The following is a 23,561-nucleotide window of genomic DNA, read 5'->3' as shown; positions in this document are numbered from 1 at the left end:
ATGGGCTTCTCTCTGGGGACATCTGCCCAACTCTGATGACCTAGAATTCCCACTTTATCGACTATGTGCAGTGGAGACAGGAGACCAAGCCCAGCCTGTGCATGGTGGGGAATGTGACCAGAGACCCCTCATGAAGCCCTAAACACAAAGATTTACAAGCACGAGAAAAGGTAAGTTTGAAAAATTCCACCACACAAAAGAAGAGAGAGAGAGAGAAATTTCTGTCTCACCCAGACTTGGGTGAAGAAGAAATAAAAAGCCCCTTTGAGAAGGTATGACTGTAGGCTGACTGGCATGCCTTTTTCAGATCCAAATTTACACAACTGGTGTGGTTAAAAACCTGCAAAGTAAGAAGTTCAAATGGATTTGTATCCCCAGGTGTCCGATGAAAACCAACAGAAATGCTTTCAGGAGAAATACACTCTCAACTCCTCAAAGAATTCCCCTGTATTAAGTTCTAGTGGAGGCAAAGTCAGTAAAAATACAAGGCAATGGGACTGTAGGAGCCAAATAAGTAGAACCAATAAAAAATAAAATCAGACCTCAGAGAACGAAAATATTAAAATTGGCAGAAAATTAACATGGATAGCTCTCACAGGCATAACATAAAATGAAAGAGCAAGTTACAGAGTGTCTACGGTTTGGTAGTCTATATGAGGTTTTTTAAAGAGAAAATATACTATACAAAAACATGTTGGGGCACCTGGGTGGCTCTGTGGGTTAAAGCCTCTGCCTTCGGCTCAGGTCATGATCCAGGGGTCCTGGAATTGAGCCCTGCATTGGGCTCCCTGCTCATCAGGGAGCCTGCTTCCTTTCCTCTCTCTCTCTCTGTCTCTCTGCCTACTTGTGATCTCTGTCAAATAAATAAATAAAATCTTTAAAAAAATGTTAGTATGTCCTTAATATAAGGAATGATTAAATAAATAAAAATTTAAAAATACTAACCACATAAACAGAAGCTACCAGACAATTAAGAAAACACCAGGTCTAACTAGTTTTGCAGATTAGTTTTACCAAAATGTATAGGATCACATAATTTCCAATCTTACACAAACCCTTCCCAGTAAAACAGATTCTCACCAGTCTCATTCTGAGAGACTACTACTACTTTGATATTAAAAACCAGACAAGGACAAGGTGAGAAAAGAAAGTTACGGTCCTATCTCCCTTCTGAACATGGATGTAATAATCCTTAGTAAAATATTAGCAAACCAAACCCAGTGAGGTATGAAAAAATAATCCATCATGACTAGGGAGAGTTTATTCTAGAAATGCAAGGGTAATTTTACATTATAAAACCCATTAATGCTCTTCACCTTATTAACAGAATCAAGAAATACAATATGATTATGGCAACAGATGAGTTAGTAACTGTTAAACACAGTGCTCCACTCATCACATCTGCTATGCTTTTGTTAAATTTAATAGAAGCAGAAAAAGCAGTCAATAAAATTTTTAAAAAATCATGATTAAAAAAACTTTAAAAACGAGGACTGAAGGAAATTTCCATAACACTATATAGGATATTTATCAAAAATATTTTTTCCATTCGACATTATTTAGTATAATAAAAGATGCATTTACCCTACCATTCAGAAATTTCATGTTTAGGTATATACTTAGGTATAATTACCAGGAGTATGGACAAGGATGGTCAAAGCGGCACTGTTCTTAAAACAAAAAGTCAGAAACAATTCAATTGTGCATCCCGAGAACAAACGAATATTGGTAAGGTCATATGACCAACTATTACACAACAGTGAAAAATAAACATACTACATGCACTAACGCAGACAGCTCTCACAGAGGTAACATAAAACAAAAAGAGCAGAAGTTTTGGTTTCAACTGAATTGTGTTCCCCCAGAAATGTCTGTCGTTTTTTTTTTTTTTTTTTAAGATTTTATTTATTCATTTGACAGAGAAAGAGAGTGCAGAGGGAGAAGCAGGGTTGCCGAGCAGGCAGCCAGATTCAGGGCTTGATCCCAGGACTCGGGATCATGACCTGAGCCAAAGGCAGATACTTAACAAGTGAGCCACCCAAGTGCCCCTCCCCTCAAAATTTCTATGAAGTTCTAACCCCCAGTACCTTAGAATGTGACTGTATTTGGAGATAGGAATTTTAAAGAAGTAATTAAAGTAAAATGAGGTCATACAGCTGGATCCTAATCCAGCAGGGCTGGGCATGTTTATAAGAAGAAGAGATTAAGACACAGACAATACACAGATCAAGAGGTGAACACATGAGGACACAGCAAGATGGCAGCCAGCTATAAGCCAAGGAGAGCCTCAGAAGAAACAGATCTGCTGGCACCTCAATCTTGGACTTCAGTTCTACAGAATTCCAAGAAAATAAATTCCTGTTATTTAAGTCATCCACCCTGTGGCATTTTTTATGGCAGCCCTAGTAAAGTAATAACAGAATGTTACAGAGTATGTACAGTTAGATATTCTTTACAAAGTTAAAAAGGAAATTAACCTCATTATTTAAGGACCCAGACACATATAGTGCAACTACAAAGAAGAGTAAAGGAATGATAGATGGATTGTGCCCACCCCTTCAGCTCCTCCTTGATATGTTTGTGGTCAGGGAGTACAGGCACTCTCACACGAGCCATGAACACATGGAATTCTGTGTGTTGAGCCCCTTCCAGAAATCATGTCTTTCCAGCCTTTGTCTGGGGAAATGGACAAAGGGGAGAGGATGAAAGAGCAGGGGCTTGTGCCATGGGGTGGAATATGGGGTAATTCATTGGGCTTAGGAGCCTCAGAAGAGGGCCATGTTCGGGGAAGGGATTTAATTTTAGTTTAGTTTTGAACATGATAAATTTAAGATACTTCTAGTCATCTAGATGTCAAGGAATCATCTGAATATACAGGACTGGACTCAAAGGAGATTTCCAGACTTTGGATATAAATATGTTGGTTGTTGTAGTAGTTGATAAACAAGCACTAGTGAGGTCAGGGGAATAGAATATAGAGGAAGAAGAGAAGAGGAATAGGATAGAGTCTTGAGCTTCTCTAATATTTAATGGCCACTGAAGAGGATGAGCCTGAAAAGAAGATAAGCAAGAAGTAACCCAAACAGAAAACCAGGAGATTGAGCCATCTTGGAAATCAAGGGGGAAAAGAACTTAAAAGAGAGTTAAGTAGCTAATAGTGTTGAAGGCTACTAAGAGGTGAATTGGGGTGAATATGAATAAATGGAAAACTCTGGATGTGTGGGAAGTAGAGGGGAAGGTAGCAGGCAGCAGAGGACTGACAAAGAGACTGGTTAGGAGATGGTTGTGACCTAGATATTGGTGGTGGGGGTTTGGATGAGATGGTGATTGAATCAATAGGAAGGATGGATTTGCAAGAGACGTGTTCTGAGGTAGAACAGGGAAAACTTGTCAATGGATTAGAAGCAAGAATGGTTTCCAAGTTTCAAGCTTAGTGCATCTGGGTGAATGGTGTTGCCATTTACAATAATGGGAAAAGAAATGAGGAGGAATAGATTTGAGGGCAGAAATCAAGTTCTGTTCAGGCCATGCCAAGTTTGAGATCTCTATGGGATATTCAATGGCTATATGAGGTTAAGGTTTGGGGCACAGAAAAGAATCATGATAAGAGACATAGGTTCTGGAATCTTGACCATCAAAATAGCATTTAAAACCCTGCACTGGAATATATCAGGCCCAGAGAAAACAAACATGGCCACCTACCGAAAATAAGTGGAGTAGAGGCTCAAACAGCTTGTCAAGAAGGTGGAGACTAATGAGAGTCCCATGAGGGACTTCATGGCTTCAACAAAGCAAAGATGTCCTTTCAGTTGTACCTGTACACAAAGCTGTCTGATTTTCTCCCACTGGGCTCAGCAGTTTGAGAATGGGAGCTAAGCTAGAGACCTTAGTCCTTTGGCTCCAACATTTTCCTTGGCACTTAAATTTATCTCCTTGGTTTCCCATACCCAAATTGCAGGCTTGGATCCTGCAAAAAACTAACTGGTTGGGAAGAACCAGGTGAACATCGACCTGACCGGGAGCATTGCTGGAGGCTAATATCTTCCCTCGGGATGTTGCACAGGTGTGAGTCAAGCCTGAGCTCATGGTGCCCATTTGGATACTTATCACCTCAGTCGATTTCCCCAAACCTACCAGCCCTTACTGTTTTTCTCCCAGTAGTCCCTTTTCCACACACATTATGAGGGTCCTAACTCAAGAATTAATGATTCATGGTCAGGCCTGCCTAAGTTATGACTTTCATTCCCTCTCCCATAGACTGTGGCAAGAGTCTTCATAACTGGTTTTCTTACTGCTGGTTCCTTCCCATTCCGATTTGTCTTTTGGTTGACACATTCATCTTTTTGAAACAAAGCTCTAATCTAGCCTCTCAGACCAAATACCTCTAATAGCTCCCTATTAATAGGACAGTGATTTTCAGACTCTGCACAGCAGTGCCTTAGGGGTTTGCAGAGAGTGGGTGTGTGGGTTGGGATGTCTGCTCCCCCTTTGTCCTACCTGACTGGCTCTGTGTCTACACCTCTTTTACACACCAGCCTCTGGTGTGTCATTACAAGCTTCATGGAATTGGCCTTTGTTATTTCCTAGAGAATAGAGCAACCAGAAAGAAAGGCCCTTCAAAATCTGAGCTTAGTTACATTTCAGACCATCTTTTCTCCTGCTTTCTTTTCTGTATTTCCCTGCTCTGGTTCAAAAGAGCTCCATTCTTTTTTTTCCCCTTCCTTCCTTCCTTCCTTTTTTTCTCTTCTTTTTGCCTTCACTCTATTTTGTTGCATTGAAAATTAATTCTTTTGACTTGTAATATAAAAATAGGTTCTGGAATCAGACAGGCATGTGTTGAAATATTTGGATTTATCATGTACTAGCTGTGTGAAACTTGACAAGTTTTATCTCTATGCTTCAGTTCTCTTTCTGATCTGTGAAAGGGGAGTAAAATTAGTGCTTCCCCAAAAGGACTGTTTAAGAGGTTAAATTAGACTCTGTATATAAAGTGATTAGCACAGTGCCCAGTTTGTAGTAAACGAAAAATTACTGCTATCAATTTTATTATGTAAAATATTATCTTCATTTATTTGGATTAAGTCCAAGTGTATCAATAAAATAAAAAGCAACCATAGTTTTGCTTAGCAGTAAATTCCAATGAAAGGCTGCTTTAGATTTGAATCTAAAGTTGGGTTATGTCATTGATGTCACCCAGGTGAGTTCAATTTTTTCTTCATGTCAAGAATCACTGAAAACATTGACTTATATAATGAGGTTAAAGTGTAAACTTAAAATGAGCTCTTCTTAATAACTTTATGCATTTGCTCATGTTATGTCCTTCACTTTCACTTCCCTTCCATCCTTCAAATGTCTAAATTCTACCCATCTTCTAAGCGTCAAATGGTCCTTTCCTCATCAACTGTTCCTTGATTTTCCTCTGTTGGAATCACCTCTCCTTCTGGAATCAGAGGCTACTTGGTCTGCCTCACTCTTACGGTGTTTAATTCCTACCTCCTAGTAGTATTTCTTCGCAATGTGTAAGAATGCAGTCCTAGAACTTCAGATGCGAATAGATTCCCATCTCCTTCAAAAACAAACAGTTGTTAAGCACCTATTATGGGCCAAACACAATTCTAGGTGCTGGTAGAACAGCAGAAAACAAAGTAAAGCCCCTGTCTTTGTAGAACTCACATTCCAATAGAGGAAACCGTAAATATGTAAAGTCAGATAGTAATTACTTCCATGGATAAAAGCAAAGGAGGATAGGAAGACCAAGAGAGCTGGGAGGAGGGAGTGCTCTAAGGCCATGAGGGAAGACCTCATGGAGAAGAATGTTTTGGGCATAGGGATCATCAACAAATGTGAAGATCCTAAGGTGAGAGCACGTTTGAGGAGCAGCAGAGGCTGGCTTGCCTGAGCAGGGTAAGGTTGACAAGAAATAAGGTCACAGAAAGAAAGATATAAGAGAGATCCCAGAGACCAGTAAAATAATTCCGACTTTCACTCTTTTATTTATCCAATTAATTAATTGAGTATCCACGTGCTTATATTAGCAGAAAGCCTATTATCTCACTTTTTAAGGCCTCTTTTCATTCCAAATTGTTCAACAACTGAGCCCTTATTTAGTTTGAAGAGGTTAGTCCTGCTTACAAGTGCCAAGAGAAAGGTCACTTTGGTCACTGTTAGTTTTCCCACATGCGATCCTCATGGGACACCTGTCCCAGGCAGCCCAATGGATGCTTTCCCACTACTGTAGCCATGCTGCTGTTGGTTTGTGTGCCCAGACCACAGTGAGGCCTTGAGTTGGAACTAAAGATCATAGTCTCATATGCCACAAACCCATCGTCAGCCATTGTTAGTAAAGCTCAGCCACCTTGCCAAGGAGCTGGCCTGGAGTAGCCACCTGCCATGACCACAGACCAGGCTGGCCCCTGACCCAGCACACACTAATCCGTAGATGCTGGCATAAATTCAGCAGACCTTGCATCTAGCAGAGTGGCCCTGTACATATTTATGAGTCAAACAAAACTATATCGGTTCAACACAAATGCACAACATATGGATATTGAGGCTCATCTCAGCGTGACTTCTCTCAACACAGAGAAGGAGGGGGGCATACTATTTAGATTCCATTCACCAGGCATCACAGATTTATTTCTCCTGTGTAAGGGAGGCTTACTGAAAAGTAGAATCTGTCTGATTTACGTGTACATCAGGTAAACTCCACAGCACCCACTTCAGTAAATGACGCTTAGAAAACGTTTATGGAATGAAATGATCAAATTAATCTTTCATTTCTTGTGAAATGTTTTAAAAGGGATGACCAGTGAGAAAATAATATTCCCATTTCCCTCCCAGCAGCTGATATTTGTGGACTAACACATCCAATGGTGTTTTCAGATTTTATTCACAGACTCTGCTGTACCAGATGCTCTTTCATTTTCACTAGCTGGTCAAGAGACAGCCTTGCAAGTAGGCCAGAAGGCAAGGAAAGGAGGAAGGAGCCCAAAGGAGGCACCACATTTGTATTTTGTGAGAGTGGAAGAGAGGAGACAGAGTGCAGCAGGGCAGGAGAGCCCACTCCCCAAAAATGGCTCCTTCCAAAAACCTGAACACAAACACAAGGGCAGGGGTGGGACTGGGACTAGGAAAGCCATCAACATCTTCTGGGGGCTTAGTTGAGCCATTTCATATCTTGAATTCAATTGGCTGGCATGTTAAAGACTGTTGTTCCTTTCTACCTTGCTCCAGAGAATCAGGCACACTGGCCTCTGAAGACCCCAAATGGGACAGATCATAGAGAAAACACTCCACAGCTCCCTTGGGACTGCCATCATTCCTTCTGAGAGCCCCGAAGACCTGGATTTATCTAGTGTGTGATTTTCTCTTTAAGCTGTCCCCTGGCACTCCATTAATTAGCAAGTCTCTTATTTAAGCCCACTCTCTCTTCCTCCTGCTTGTGATCCTGCAGTGAAGTCATAATGCTGAATTGGGTGCCTCCTAGCAGTTTCCATGACAACCAGCTCTAATCACCCAGGTAAAAGTTTGCGCCTTCACTATAGGCTCCTGGAGGAGAGAAGCAGGATAATGAGAGACAAGCTCTTATTCAAATACAAATACCTTCAACAATAGCTCCACAAATTACTCTGTGAAATAAATTGATTTGCGTAGCTGCTTTTTGAGTTAGATCTGACACAGTTTCCTCCCTTACCCTCTCCCTGGCTCATGTTTATAAATCATTGTTTTATAAATCATTTAAGGGAGTATTTTCTCTTTATCTCTTCATATTAAATATCATTTTAAATGTCTGCTTCTGGTAAAGAAACCAGAATTATGATACGCTAATCTTTGTGGCATTATACTTAATTTAAAATTAATCTCCTTTCATAATTTGTAATATCTTTTCACCATACACCCCCAGGCAAGTAAAGCACCCTTCCTCCAAGTAAAGCATGCCCACCCAACACCAAACACATATAAAAGCCACTTAAAGAATGGCCCAGAGAGGCTATGGCGAAACCCCTGCTTCTTTGATTACATCAAAGGGCAGTAGTCAAACGGGTTACACCTAGGCCCATGCATGAAATTCTACTCTAACATACAAATTAGGGCCGGCCTGGGATCTGACTATGGCCTTGTCATCCCAAACTACTGCAAGGAAGCTTCCTTTGTGCCAGTTTCTGAAGTGCTACGGAAGTGGTAGAGCCCATGACACAGACTATAACTTAGGTGAGTGACTGTGTGCCCTCCAGCCTGCACCCATTTCCTCACTCTCGGCAATTGCGCCAACTAAAGTAGGACTTTCTGGGAAGAGGATGCATGCTGGGAAAAACACATCAGCGCTGCCCAGCCACTCTGTATCACACTCAGACTGCTGCCTCCTTTAGCTGAGTCATGGTGTGAGAAGCTGTCTTCGTACTGCTGTTTAGAATATAGTCTCAGGAGCATATTTCGTGGACATCAACCCATCTATGGAAATCCCAGGTGGCAATGCACAGCACCCTCTACTCACTACCTTCTTTAACATCTTCATTTTCGGTCCACTCCTCCCTCTTGACACTATTTCTAGATGGCTGTACATGAGTGACAAGGAGACAGCTGTAGGGAAGGGACAATGGCTATGTCACAGTACTAAATGTAACATCCATCCAGGCAGGAACATATCATACAGGGTTACAATCACCTTTGGTGTCCACTGACACATTGGGAGTCGTTATTGATGTTCAGGAACAGAGTTTCAGAATATAGTAAGGGTGGCTACTACTGTGTCTTGTTAGAAGGACTTGCTGACTCCTGAAGTAATGTGGTGCATTGCCTTTGTATCCGTGCATCAATGGCTGACCTACCCATTAGGTGCAATACACACAGTGCCAAGAGGGCATGATAATTTAAGGGAGCCATGAAAATGTTTTAATTTCTTTTAAAGTCAAAAGAAAAAATAAATATAATTCAACTGAGATTATATCTTTCTTTAAACCCATGTAATCAAGAATATAATTTTAAATATTTTTTAATGAAATAAGGGGCCTACAAAGACAAAAGTACCTAGGGCCCGCAAAAGCCTTAATGCAGCCCCTGAGACTATCACTGTTGCAAGACCCTTGAACAACAAATCATACACATGAAGATGATGGCCTAAGACACTAAGGACATGGCATGAGATAGTAGTTTACAGAACCAGCAGTCAGAGTGAAGTATAAAGCTATTTGTCCTTCTAATAGGGTGTGTGCGCGTGTATGTGTGTATACATGCATACGTGTGCACGTGATTTCCTGAAGGTCTTCTACAAAGCCACGTTCCCATTATCACTGCCCTTAGTCAAGTAGCTTTCTTCTAAAACCTTTCTGAAAATTTAAGAATTGTCCCTTATTCCTTCAGACACTCAGGAAACTAAGTAGGTCCTTTCTCATTATGAAACAGCTCATGTTCCCAGTTCCTTGGAAAGGCTGGAACAACGATTTTGAAAGCCGGCTATTTTAGCTAAGAACGTTAATCATGCTGATTCTGCCGTCAACTGAGGTTATACCATCTGATCTTCCATTTCCCTTGTCATTATCATTTATGCTCTACCCCTTGACATGACACATAAGTCCTTTTTATTATATTACATATTAAATACACCAGAACACACTAAAAACTCTTCATTACCCAGTAACATACAAAGCAGGTCCATCTTGATCTCCTCTTGAAAGCATCTGGTTACTGAAACACCCAAAGGCCCTGCTTAAGGTTTACCAGCTGAGAAATGAAGAGGCATATAATACAGCCTTCACTCCATGAAGGCTATAATAACTCCTCAAGAAATCAAAAGAACTCAGGTTGTTTTGTTTTGTTTTATTTTGTTTTGTTTGCAAAGGTAAGGTTCTGGGAGGTTGGGTCCATTCAGTATATGAAAGTAAGGAAGAAAGGAAAATGACTTCATTGAAAAGTTCCTCCAGCTGGGTCCTATGTTGGTTTCTTTACCAGATTATTCTTCCCTAACCTCATGACCTACCTGTTATCTTTATTTTACAGGTGCAGTAACCATCTTTCAAAAAGTGAAGTAACTTGCCCTAAGTCACACTGCTATTACTTGGTAGAAATAGGATTTAGATTTTGTTTGTGTGATATGAGGGTCCATATTCCTCTTACCACATTGTGGATTAGCAAACTTTTTCTGGGCTGGATAACAACTAGTCAACATTGCTGTTTGGGCTTGAAGACAGCCACAGACACCGTGTAGGCAAATGGGCATGGGGGTTTACTTGTCCAATTTTATATACAAAAATAGGAAGCAGCTGAATTTGGCCCAACAGCTGTAGTTTGCCAGCCTCTGCTTTACACTGTAGGTCTCAACTCTGGCTGCCGTTGGAATCACTGGGAAGCTTTAAAAACTTTTGATGTGCAAGGCTCATCCTATGTCAATTAAGTGAGAATTATTTCTTTAAATAATTTTTTAAAAATATTTTATTTATTTATTTGACAGAAAGAGACAGCCAGAGAGGGAACACAAGCAGGCAGTGTGGGAGAAGCCGGCTCCCCACTGAGCAGGAAGCCCGATCCTGGTCTTGATCCCATGACTAGAGCCAAAGGCAGATGCTTAACGACTAAGCCACCCATGTGCCTGGAGAATCATTTTTAAAGCAAACTTTCCAAGTGATTCTGACAAGCAGCCACAATAGAGACCATTAAAGAATAAAGGCAACCAAGTTAGAGGCAACAAACCATTTATCCAAATTAGTTTTTCTTTCAGGAGCCAACCAAAATCTTCCCGCCTCAATTATACCTTCCTTATTTTGATCAGAAAAATTGAGCCTTTCTTTATCTGAATTCCTACAAGACCCTGGTGCAGAATTAGTCCTATTGCAACAAAGTTTGTATCATTGTCCAAGTGGTTACTCAAATATTCTACTATTATTTAAATTTCCCGTGAGTAATCCTTGTCATCTCCAACAGCCTATAAATTGTGGGCTTACGGTTTTACTCCAAACACCTAGCACAGGACCAGATATAAAGTAGGCATTGGTAGGTGCAAGGACCTTTCTTGAGGGGGAAAGAAATGAACATGTTGGGGGTTTGAAAATAGATTTGACTTGAATATAATAAAGTTCAGTAGTTTTCCCTATCTTTCCCTTTTTCCTTACTCTGCTCCTTCTTCACTCTTCCCCACCTTAGTTAATATCAACTCTATCCTTAAAGATCTTGGACTTGAGGTTGACTTTTTTCCTTTCTCTTTTTCCCACACTGAAATCAGATAGAATAGACTAGAAGTTCTATTTTTTTTTTAAAGATTTTATTTATTTATTTGACAGAGAGAGATCACAAGTAGATGGAGAGGCAGGCAGAGAGAGAGAGGGAAGCAGGATCTCCGCTGAGCAGAGAACCCGATGTGGGACTCGATCCCAGGACCCTGAGATCATGACCTGAGCCGAAGGCAGCGGCTTAACCCACTGAGCCACCCAGGCGCCCAGAAGTTCTATTTTTAACATATTTTACGAAATCTGGTCATTACTTACCGCCTACACTGATACTGTCCTGCTCCAAGTCACCATCTCTCACTTAGATTATTGCCAAATCCTCTTAACTGGTGTGCCTGCTTCTGCCCTGGCCCCCACTCTGCCTGTTCTCAACACAGCATCCAGAACATTCTTGTTCAAAAAGTTTAACACTGCTTACAATTTTCCAGTGGCTTTTTATTTCCCTCAGAGTAAAAACCAAAGTCCTCTCAAGGCATGCCATTATTCTCTGATATCATCTCCAAATATTCTCCCCATTTCTCACCCAATCTCGGGGCTAAACCTTGGCCTCTTTGCTAAACCTTGAATAAGCCATGAATGCTCCTATCTCAGGGCCTTTGCACATGCTGTTTCCTTTTTGCCTGAACTCTAAGCCCTTTGGTATCTATATGGTCATCTCCCACTGACCTCAAGTCTTTGTTCAGAGTCACCCAGTGAAGACTTCATGACCATGCTAACACTGAATTCCCCTTTCTCCTCTGATAAACTCCACACCTCTTTCTTATCTTACTCTTTCTCTATTATTTCTCCATAATGCTTTTTTACCTCCTGCCTTACTATACAATTTACTTATTTTCTTTCTTTATTGATTCTCTCCCCTAACTAGAATGTGAGCTGCATGAAGGCAGGATCTTTGCCTGTTTTGTTTTCCTGTATCTCTAGTGCCTAGAAAAATGCCTGGTACACAGTAAAGAACATTTATCATTAAGTAAAAGACAGACTATCAGGCAGTTTCCTGAGAACACATATGTTGGTGTGATGGGCATCTATAATTTTGGTCCATCAGGCACCATTCATCTCTCTTACAATAATACGAGTTTTCTGATCTATATGATACCATGTTATTTGAGTGGAACAATTTCTTTCCCCCACGCAAGCTCCATGAGTGGATACATGATCCTGGCCCTGGGTGCTTCTCGACTGTAGTTATAGGACTTACTAGTTTAGCATTAAGCATGTCTAATCCAGGCCAATCCAGACACTGCTTGTGACTTCTCTGCTGAGAGATTAGGGAAGATTTTTCTGCTGAGGTTGCTAAATTGATAGAATAAGAGTCTGGGGCTATTTCTCACCATATGGCAAAAACCTATTCAAAAGATGGACAGAGAAATGAAGCTTGACATTATTGTTTGAACTCTAGACTCACACATCCCTAAAACGAAATCTGCTTTAGTGCTTCAGCTGTGTGACTAAATAAATTCCTGTCATTATTTAAGGTTGGGTTTCTGTCACTTGACACAAAAAGAGTCCTGAAAAATAAACCTGATGTGAAAAGACTCAATCTTATTGCTAAAAACAGTTTTTGTTGTTGTTTATGTTTTTCAAAGACTGAGGACCTTAAGAAAACTGAGGGACTAAAATAAAGACTGAATAATTACGTAATTTATGAAAAGATAATACAGAGGCTTCTTTTACTGGTTTGGTAGGGAATCGAGTTTCTAAGGTTTCATAATTTACTAATGAACATATTCAGCATTATTAATTTTTTACTGAGCCCTAAACGGTCAGCTAAAGCATGGTGTAAGTCAGATTCTGGAGCTATGGATGAAGAAAGATATGAAGGGCCTCCTTTTGCTAAGGTGATTGCAAAATAAATGACAGAAAGGGCTTTTACCTTAATGCATCATTCATCTTAGCATCTCCCTACATAGTACCTGCCACATGGTTGATATTCAGGAAATTTTTACCCGAGGAAATGAAAAAAACAATTGAATTATTAAGAAAGCACATTGTTCTTCACATTTTGTTGGGTCCTGGACTTCAATTAAAGCTATTCCCTGGAAGAATGCTCACTTATGCACATAAAGCACACACACACACACACACACACACACACACAGCTTGCATAAAATATTTGGGTTTTGCAGTGTCCTTAAAGCACTTATAAACGTGCAAGTTATCCATGGATCCTAGGTTAAGAATTGCTTTGAAAATCCCACTGCAATATATGGCCCAGACAGCACCTCTGTCTAGAATTTTTGTACTGAAAAGGTGACAATTGTGATTAAACATGGACTATTGAAACAAGTTATTGGACTGGCAGTTCAGTGGCTAAGTGGCTTGGAGTTAGAAGTAGATTGTTTTTGCCAACAAACACATGTACAACTTCAGGTAACTTAACCTTTTTGAACTTGTCTCCGTTTCCAAATGTATAAAATGAAAATAATAATCCAATCTCCCTCATGTTTGTAGCAATGACTCCATTAAGTACTGCATAAAGAGCTATTAGCATAGTTCCTACTATATAGTAAACATTCGATAAATGCTAGCTGCCAAGGGTGTTAAACCATTTACAAAATGTAATATTTTAAATAGAATGAACTCATTTTGTCAGGTGAGAATGTTGCCACCCAACAGAGAAGTAACTATGGGATCTTTCATAGCTTCTTCAGATTCCATCTTTGTGATATGAAGTTATATTCTCTATATTTCATGAAAAGCTGAGTTTTTTTTATCACCTGTGAGTAATAATGGTAATCTCTCGACCACTGACATCTTTCTATAAGTAGGAACACTTGGACCAGCCAAGGGTTAGAAGTTCAAAGTTAGTTAAAAGCTGACCCAGCAGCTTCTGGAAGACCCAGCCATAATTGCCATCTACCCAATTCCTAGCCTTTCTCTGTAGTGACTACTGAAGATATCCATGTGCTGATAACAAAACTGATGATACTAACTGTTCAAACCACAGGGACTTCTTCATTAGCTTGGGCAAACTTCCTAATCAAAAATGTGCTTTTATACCATTAAAAGGAGTATTTAAAAATTTATGGAAAACACAATGAGGTAATTTCAACTTCTTCATCGCCAATTAAAAAGTGTCATTAGTTATTTGCTCTGTTCTGCACTGATTCATTCAACAATATTTAGGATCTGTTATGTGCTGGCGCTGCTCCAGGTTCTGAAGGCCAAGAAATACCGGCACCTGGGGTTTAGAGTGTTCTATGGACTGCCTGCTCCCTCCCTTCTGTAACTCCATCAGTGCCTGAAGATTCTGTTATGAGAGGGTTCCTGATAGTAAAAAACTGGGTTCCCTGGGTCAAGCCTTAGCTCTGAAGCTGTGTGAAGACAGATCACTCTTCATTCTCTCCATCTTAAGTGGTCTTGCTCTGCATCCAGGCTCTCAAACTCAAATGCCCTCAGGAGCCACAGAGAGAGCCTCAATGTGAAGGTGGCTCAGCTTAGGAAAACAGGAAGGTTAGAGGCTCCTGCAGTGACATTCAGGTCCTGATGAGACACCACCTTACAAGAGTTAGAATATCAAAAATTAACAAGGCAAGAAACAACAAATGTTGGAGAGGTTGTGGAGAAAGTGTAAGAGGGTTCCTCTTACACTGTTGGTGGGAATGCAAGGTGGTATAGCCACTTTGGAAAACAGTGTGGAGGTTCCTCAGAAAGTTAAAAATAGAGCTACAGTAACTGCACTACTGGGTATTTACCCTAAAGATACAGATGTGAAAAGAAGGGCCACATGCACCTCAATGTTCATGGCAGCAATGTCCACAACAGCTAAACTGTGGGAAGGAGCCAAGATGCCCTTCAATAGATGAGTGGATAAAGAAGATGTGGTCCATATATACAATGGAATATTACTCAGCCATCAGAAGGGACAGATACTGAACTTTTATGTTAACATGCGCAGAACTGGAGAGGATTATACTAAGTGAAATAAGTCAAGCAGAAGAAGTCAATTATCATATGGTTTCACTTACTTGTAGAACATAAAGAACAGCATGGAGGACATTAGGAGAAGGAAGGGAAAAATGAAAGGGGCGGAAATCGGAGGGGGAGATGAACCATGAGAGACTATGGACTCTGGGAAACAAACTGAGGGTTTTAGAGGGGAAGGGGGGCATGGATTGGCCTGGTGGTGGATATTAAGGGGGGCATGTATTGCATGGAGCGCTGGGTTTTACACACAAACAATGAATCATGGAATAGTACATCAAAAACTAATGACGTGCTGTATGGTAACTAACATAACATACAAAAAAATAAAATAAATAATAAAATAAAATACAGTGCTTGCCAAAGCAAACTCATCTATCAGCCACTTGTTTCTAACCACTGCTGTTAATGAAACCCCAAAGGAAGAGGGATTAAATCAGGTGTCCGCAAACCTTTTGTCAAGGTCCAGATCATAAATATTTTTAGCTTTGCAGACCATATAGTCTCTGTCACAAGTACTCAACTCTGTCATTATATTGTGAAAGCAGCCATAGACATGCATAAACAAATGAGCATGGCTGGGTTCTAACAGGATTTACCCCGCTGGCCCTAGTGTCCAACCCAAGCTAAATCACACCTAACTACCTCCTTTCTCAGAGAACAGAGGAAGTGGGTCATAATCATCTTCACATCCCTAGGACCAAGCAGTACATAGCACATGGCAAATACACAGGAAATATTGGCAGAGGCAACAAATTCAGGAGAAGGTGTATTCTTGATGATCAAGAGCTTAAATCTCTTCTCCCAGAAAAGGCTAAAGATCAAATTCTCTCACTCGAAAGCATTCATTTCTCTGTCCAGGGATGGACTAGATAAGCCCTGAAGTTCCTTCTAAGCTTTAAAAAAAATATATTGAAGGATACTCAGAACTCAGAAAATGAAGTCTCTTGAATGTTTCCTTTATCCTAGCTCCCAAGTGCAAACTGAAGCAAATGAGAAGACTCCAAGTATCTAACTACGTTTCACAAGACAGAGAAGACAGTTCTTTCAGAATGACCTTTCCAAGGCTGGAACCTGATTTGTCTGCGGCCGACGCCATCGTCGAGCCGCCTGGCTAAAGAGGGCTACACCGTTCCCATTGCAATAGTTTAACTGTAATCTTAACCTGTGAGCTGCTCTCGAAGTAGAATGTAAAAGGATTTCCTGAGCAAACCACCCACCAATGCTTCTACCTTCCAGCAAAAAAAAAATGAGAAGCTGCTCCACCAAATGACTAAGTTCCAGAAGCCAGATATCAGCAGCACAGCTTGAGCATGGCTTGTTTAGGGACTTAGATTTGTTCAGAATAAAGAGAATATATTCCATCATGTCCTTTTTAGGGAGAAAAACAAGGGGAAGGCAAAACCAGAGGGAAAAGCCCCATGATCCTCTGATTACAAAAGCCAAGTTACCCAAAGGTCATTTATACCAAGTGTCATTATAAATAAAGGAGTCTAAGTCAGTTTTAGAAACACTTTAAAAGCAGAGAAGATGGCTTACATGCTCTTTGCATCTGGTGCCTCTCTTTTGTTTCCCGATATGTAGCACTCGTGAAAAATAGTCTCTTTTAAACAGGAGCAGCTCAGCTTGTTTGTTTGGCCAAAGTCTCTTCAAAACCTATGTAAGGAATACAAACAGAATTCAAGAGGGAATTGGGGATTTGAAAATGCACTATTTTCATCCAGTCTATTCCCTGGGTTTTATAGTCACTGGGTCAAAAGGCTAGGTGAGGATTTTCCTATTTCATATGTAGATTATTCCAGAAGGAATATGTTAGAACACAAATGCTGTAGTCATACACCTGGCCTCAAGTGAGCTCTGCACCCACATCCCCAGCTTGGTTGAAGCCAGGCCTTTCCCAAAAGCTTTGTCAAGGGCACTTTGGGGGGAAGTGTCTGGTGTTCTGAGTTTTGTTTTGTTTTGTTTTGAAGTAAAACAAACACGTTTTATTTCCAGAAAGAGTAGTAACTTTTTAAAAAAAAGATTTTATTTGTTTATTTGTCAGAGAGAGAGAGAGAGCAAGAGAGAGAGCACAAGCAGGGAGAGTGGCAGGCAGAGGGAGAAGCAGGCAGACGAGGAAGCAGACTCCCCACAGAGCAAGGAGCCCGATGTGGGATCTTGACATAAGCAGAAGGCACGCCCTTAAGTGACTGAACTACACACACATCCCAAGAGTAATAACTTTTAAAGAAGTATAACTTATTTGCCCTATGCCTCAGTTTCCTCATCTGTAAGATGGATGTAATAATAAAACATGCTTCACAGAGTTAGTATCTGGATTAAGTGACAATACCAATCCACCAATAATGGAGCCCAGCATGGGAAGTAACTGCTCAGTATATGTTGGCCATAATCCTTTGGTTGGAGTTCTATCGGTGAATAAGACATATAAGAGTATCAGGAGATTTTTGGTAATTTATATCTTGCTCTCCCATTTTTACGGACAAAGATTTTTAAAGTTTGATATTTTAATCTATGAATACATAAAAAATTAATTTTTCTTTTTGGTGAACCAATAAGGAAAGTCAGAAAAAGCAAATTTATATTCTCTTTCAAATTCCCATGATGCTACCAGGGTCAGAAATGTTATGTTTCAACAAGATGGCTTGGACAGATGACAGTTTGATTAAAAACTTCCACTAAAAAATTACCCTACAACTCCAAGTCCCTAAAGCACAAGCAGGATAAGCCAAGTGACGACTGCCTTTTAACAAATATAATGACATAATTGTTTATTTGGTGCAATTTTAATTCAGCCTTAAGGCTCTTTATAGTCAATTTCAATAACTGATCCCCTCTAATGGAAGATTAAGTGCCTTGAAGCAAAGCAGAACAACAAAAAAAAAGAAATTTGTTTCGACATTATGGGATCAATAAGTTCTGGAAACCACTAACCTACGCAGTGACAAGGCCCTGAGTATATTTAAAAATCTAATTTTAGATTTCAGTACAAAGTCTATTGTCATGGCTTAAAATGTATGAAAGCAGGTAATATTAGCATGTGAAAAATCACAAGTGTGACTTTATCCCTTGGTTTCAGGACGAAACTTATCTGCTAAATGCAGATTTAAAATGCTTTGCTGAAACATTGGTCATTTAATTGCACCATTTCCACTAAAAGCTCTTGAATAGGAGTACTTACTTGATTCTGTAAATTACTAAACCTAAGTGCTTGTATCATGCAGCCGAAGACCACATTAAGTCCGGTTTTTCAGTAGGTGAATCTGTCTCTGGGAACATCACCTGTGCAGGAATCTGAGGTCTGGGTTACTGTTTTATACATTGATATTTGGCTCAGGCCCTGACCCAAAGAGATCCCTGAATTAAAAATGGTACTCTCGGGGCCTCTGCCTTTGGCTCAGGTCATGACCCCAGGGTCCTGGGATGGAGCCCCACCTTGGGCTCTCTGTTCAGCAGGGGGCCTGCTTCCCCCTCCCCCTCTGCCTGCTTCTCTGCCTACTTGTGATCTCTCTCTGTCATATCAATAAATAAAATCTTAAAAAAAAAAATGGTACTCTCTTCCTATGGTGATGAGTATGCTGAAAGACCAGCAATCTCTACCTTCCCCGGGGTCAAGCATAATGACAGGGTCTGTGAACCTCCTAGAAATTAGGTAATTAGGTTTGCAATCTCACAGGCTCCAGGATTCTACAGTTGCCCACATCTCTTTCAGAGAAGTTTACCAAGTGCATTAGATAAGCATGTCTATATGGCACTAAGTGTCACATTCTTCAATACATGCCTGGTTTTCTTTTTGCAGTTCCCTGTTACGGAAGACAAGCCCATGGACTCTCCTTCCTTAAGGTGAGTTCTCTTCCTGCCTAAGGGTTGCTAGCCAGGAGAGGCAAGGAAAGAACAATGACTTCACCTTGGCATTTTTTATATTGTGTGTGTGCAGAGGGGAGGACTCTAAAATCCCAGCTTCCTGTTGAGACCTTTTGGGACACAGGAGCAATGATGCATAGTAATGATGAAGAACAGATCTAGACACCCAATAATTCCCCAAGGCAGACAAACAATTAAACTGTAGATTAGATTATCAGGGACACTTACCTTATTGCTAAAATGGGCAGCCATGAATCTCCTTAAGGTATCAAATTATAAGGCAATTGACCTTATTTTGAGGAACTGTCCTCCTCTAAACACCTTTTCTGACCTCAGGCTTTGGAAATCTACACACTCTTGACATTTTTGTCTAAATGTGGTGATACCAAACAGCTATCATATCCATGTGTAGCTTAAACAAATTCTACTCTGGAGAATTGCACAGAGAGAAAGAGAGATTGTATAATACTTCCAGCCATTCCTCTCATTTAATGTGTGCCCCAGTGTCAGGAGGAGATGAAAACCTGCTAGTCACTCAACGCCTTTACTTCCCTCTCTAATAATGGGAGTATCTTGCTACATGAGTGTGATTCCTATATTTAAAAGATGGATATTTTTCTTTTAACGTGGCCACAAAAATTGAACCAGCTCCCTCACTGATGCTCGGCTAAAGACACAGCAAGCTGCTCCCAGTGCTGGAAAGTGAAACTGGTGTTGGTGATCTTACCGAGACTGACGTGGTCTCCAATGTGGTTCTCTCCTAAAGGGTTTTTAGGGGTAATAGTGACTGGAGGCAAAGTTCACTTTTAATGGTATAAAAGCACATTTTTTTATTAGGAAATTTGCCCAAGCTAATGAAGAAGTCCCTGTGGTTTGAACAGTTAGTATTATCAGCACATGAATATCTTCAGTAATCACTACAGAGAAAGGCTAGGAATTGGGTAGATGGCAATTATGGCTGGGTCTTCCAGAAGCTGCTGGGTCAGCTTTTAACTAATTCCACTTTGAACTTTTAACTCTTGGCTGGTCCAAGTGTTCCTACTTATAGAAAGATGTCAGTGATTGAGTTTTGGCAGCCACATCATACTCCCTAAATTAGCTTTCAACCCAAATCCTCAAATCTTCTTCATACCCGCTATTACTAAACCATCCCCTTCCCACTCCCAACATGTATACCACATACCTGTACTTAACTATCCCAAACTTGGTGATTTGTATCAATAAATTCTCTGGAAGTACTGTGAGTCCTGGCTTGTATCAAAGTGCAGGATCTTCTATCTATTACTGTTAAAATTCATCTTGTTAGATTTATCCCAGTTCTCCCGCTTGTCATGATCTCTTTGGATTCTCATTCTATCACCCAATGCATTTGCTATCCTTTCCAGACTCCTGTCATCCACAAATTAAATCAATGTGCTCTCTAAACTTTCAGCCAAGGCATGGATAAGAATGCCAAACAAACCAAGGCTGCATCATCCGATAGTTCATCAATCAATGCCAACAGCTACCCTGCCAGTTATGAATTTCCCTCTCATGGGATGTGCTCCTGAACATAGAGCCAGATCTGTACCCAGAAACCATATACAGTCATTAATATGGAGTATCTGGTTTCTCTGTTCGCAACACTACTCATAAGAATTGTGTACTTTTAAGCCCAAGCAAATAAATAAATCCTTTGAATAAGGTGAGCAGTCAATACATTTTCTTAGCCTCAGTTCATGAAAACTGGTTACAGAGGAAATGCAGGAGATAAGAATCTCATACAGTAGTGATTCCTGAGCCTCTAGAGGCCGTGCAGCGTATACCAGACTGCGCACTGGCTTTCCTTCATTTCCTGAGGTCTGCCAGGCTGGATGCCATGTGTCCACTTCTGGATGATATCACCTCTTCTATTCTTTGTCCTTGTGGGCTTACACCTTTACAACAACCCATTTACTGTGATTTTAGTGGGTTTGGCAAGGACGCGCAGGTTAAATCTGGCTGTTTAACAAGAAATTTGGTGTTAAAAAACTTCTTTTGACATTTCTTGCTACTGCAGAATGAATGTCTTCGTCCCCCTCGACCCCCATAAATTCATATGTTGAAACCTATTCTCCAATGTAATGGTATTTGCTGGTGGGGCCTTTGGGAGGTTATTAGGCCATGAGGGTCGAGCCCTCATGAATAGGATTAGAGCCCTTATAAACATCAGCCCAAAGAGCTTCCTCAACCCCTCCTGCCATATGAGGACAAAGTGAGAAGATGGAGGTCTATGAACTGGGAAGTGAATTTTCACCAGAAACCAAATCTGCGGGCACAGCAATATTCTCTGTATTTTCCTCTGGAGTGTATTATGGAGAATGTTCTTGGTGTATTTCACAATGATTATGCTTTTTTTTTCCATGAGTAGATCCACAAAGATATCTTTCTCTTATCTTTACCTTGAGAACCTGGTGGGGTTCCTGGATGTAAAGCTCACATAAATAGGGGACCCCCCACTAAAATTGTGACCCCCTCCCCAAGTAGTTTCTCACACTCATGCTAGTCCACATTCAGCTTCCAGCAACTTTCCAAAATTACCATTTAAGTGTTTATTATCAGTTTATGGATCCAGTGGCTTCTGCTCCAGGTAAGGTTTCAGCAGTAGTCTCTTTATTCACCTGCCTCTCCAGACTTGGGGGTACCAGTTTGCCCCATGAATGGGAGTCCCAGAAAAGTAATTGATTTTCAGTTTGTTTAGCTTTTTCTTATTGTTAGGAGAGGAATGATGACTTTTGAGATTTTATATGCTGGAGTTGAAATCAGACATTTGTTGTTGTTTTAAGATTTTATTTATTTATTTGACAGAGAGAGACAGAGATCACAAGTAGGCAGAGAGAGCGGGGGAGGCAGGCTTCCCACCGAGCAGAGAGCCTGATGTGGGGCTCAATCCCAGGACCCCGAGATCATGACCGGAGCTGAAGGCAGAGGCTTTAACCCACCAAGCCACCCAGGCACCCCTACATAATTGTTTTTAAGAAATTTCTTAAACTTTCTGAATCTCAGTTTCAACATTTATGGGAATAGCAATTCCTATCTGCTAAGGTAATTATGGGGAATAAAGGAGATAATACCCAGCACACAGTATTCAGCAAATGATCAAGTACTAATACCGATCCCATTTTCCCCACAGTGAAATCATTAGAGTTGTGTAGGCAGAAGTAGAAAGACCCCTAGTAGGGACAAGGTGGGGGAGCTTCAGTATTAGGAGGGTCTTTGGGGGAAAAAAACTTTTAAAATCTTTTGTATCTCTAAGTTACCTAGTTCTCTTGCTCTCATTTTCCAAATCTGGTCACTCCCAAGGAGAAAGTTAATTAACAGAATATGCAAATTAAGGAGCAGTTATAACACTAATTAACATTTTCTTATCAACAGCTAGTCCAGTTCTGTACATGTGTAAATCAAGACATCACTGTCTGCAGCTATGGAAACTCACACTGGAAACCTGCAAGGATCTTGCTATCTGAACAAAACTGAGATGCATAGAAATAATGGCTTCGGAAAGCCTCTTTACTAACGCAGTGTCCTGAAAGGTCAATGGTGTGCTTCCAGACGAATGATGAATTTGAGCTTCGTCACATCCATTGCTTCATCCTGGCAAGTGCTGGATGGGGTAGTGAAAGGATAGCCTGGTGTGCAGGCAGCCAAGCCTCCAGGCAGAGGTGTCCGTCCCAGAGCTAGAGCACTGGTTTCTTCACCTGACGTTTGTTCTGCCCTTTCAATCGCATGGAACTAAATCTCACTTTTCAAAATGGGGACCCACTAGATTTTGGTGTGCTTTGCTGGTTGATAGTCATAGCTTGTTAAGCAGCTCCCCAGAGGGCAAAGCAATTGAGTAGTTCTAATTTTCAGGAAAGGGATATGTGCTAGTGAAGAAATTGCCACACTGCCGTCTCACCTGCCCCCCCCCACCTGCCATGAGGTGTTTCTATGTAGCAGATAACACATCTTCCCAAATATGCTTTGCACAACACTAATTGAAGGCATGTACCTAAATTTCCAGGCATAGCCATGGCTCTCCATCCCTTTACCATAGAAAAGACCCTGGAGGATCAAGAAGATAGAGTCAGAGACTTGTTAAAAAAAAAAACACAAAAAAAACCCAAATTACAAAGATGGCAATTTCTGTACAGGCCTAAATATATTTGCTTCCTAAACAGTTCCTCCATCCACACTTCCCACTTTCACTCATTTTTTTTTCCCCTCTCATTTGTTTAAATGAGACCAAACTCTGGATCTTTTAAATTAAAATAAAAAATTGTGCAAATGCATGGATTTTAAGTTGCTTGCTATTCTTTTTCTTATTTGACATTATTTTTGTATTAGTTATATTTGTATTAATTAAGAATACTGAGCTATTGGGGCGCCTGGGTGGCTCAGTGGGTTAAGCCTCTGCCTTCAGCTCAGGTCATGATCTCAGGGTCCTGGGGTCGAGCCCCGCATCGGGCTCTCTGCTGAACGGGGAGTCCACTTCCCTCTCTCTCTCTGCCTGCCTCTCTGCCTACTTGTGATCTCTCTTTCTCTCTGTCAAATAAA

At 40.7% G+C, this 23,561-nt stretch overlaps 2 long non-coding RNA genes across 2 annotated transcripts in view; one reads left to right on the top strand and one right to left on the bottom strand.

Moving 5' to 3' along the window:
- Window positions 1-3,570: 3,570 nt before the first annotated feature.
- On the top strand, window positions 3,571-22,769 carry LOC125081388 (uncharacterized). The gene is made up of 3 exons (XR_007121668.1): window positions 3,571-3,744; window positions 18,943-18,986; window positions 22,401-22,769. It is a non-coding gene; the product is annotated as an uncharacterized LOC125081388 (long non-coding RNA).
- Window positions 16,484-23,561, bottom strand: part of LOC125081389 (uncharacterized) — a 34,781-nt gene continuing 27,703 nt past the window's right edge. Inside the window, exon 3 of the long non-coding RNA XR_007121669.1 lies at window positions 16,484-16,799. This is a non-coding gene — a long non-coding RNA (uncharacterized LOC125081389). The remainder of the gene's footprint in view (window positions 16,800-23,561) is intronic.

This window comes from Lutra lutra, chromosome 11 (genome assembly GCF_902655055.1).
Source record: "Lutra lutra chromosome 11, mLutLut1.2, whole genome shotgun sequence".
Lineage (NCBI taxonomy): Eukaryota > Metazoa > Chordata > Mammalia > Carnivora > Mustelidae > Lutra > Lutra lutra.
Note: the sequence above shows the minus strand (reverse complement) of the source record. Positions and strands in the feature narration are given on the sequence as shown.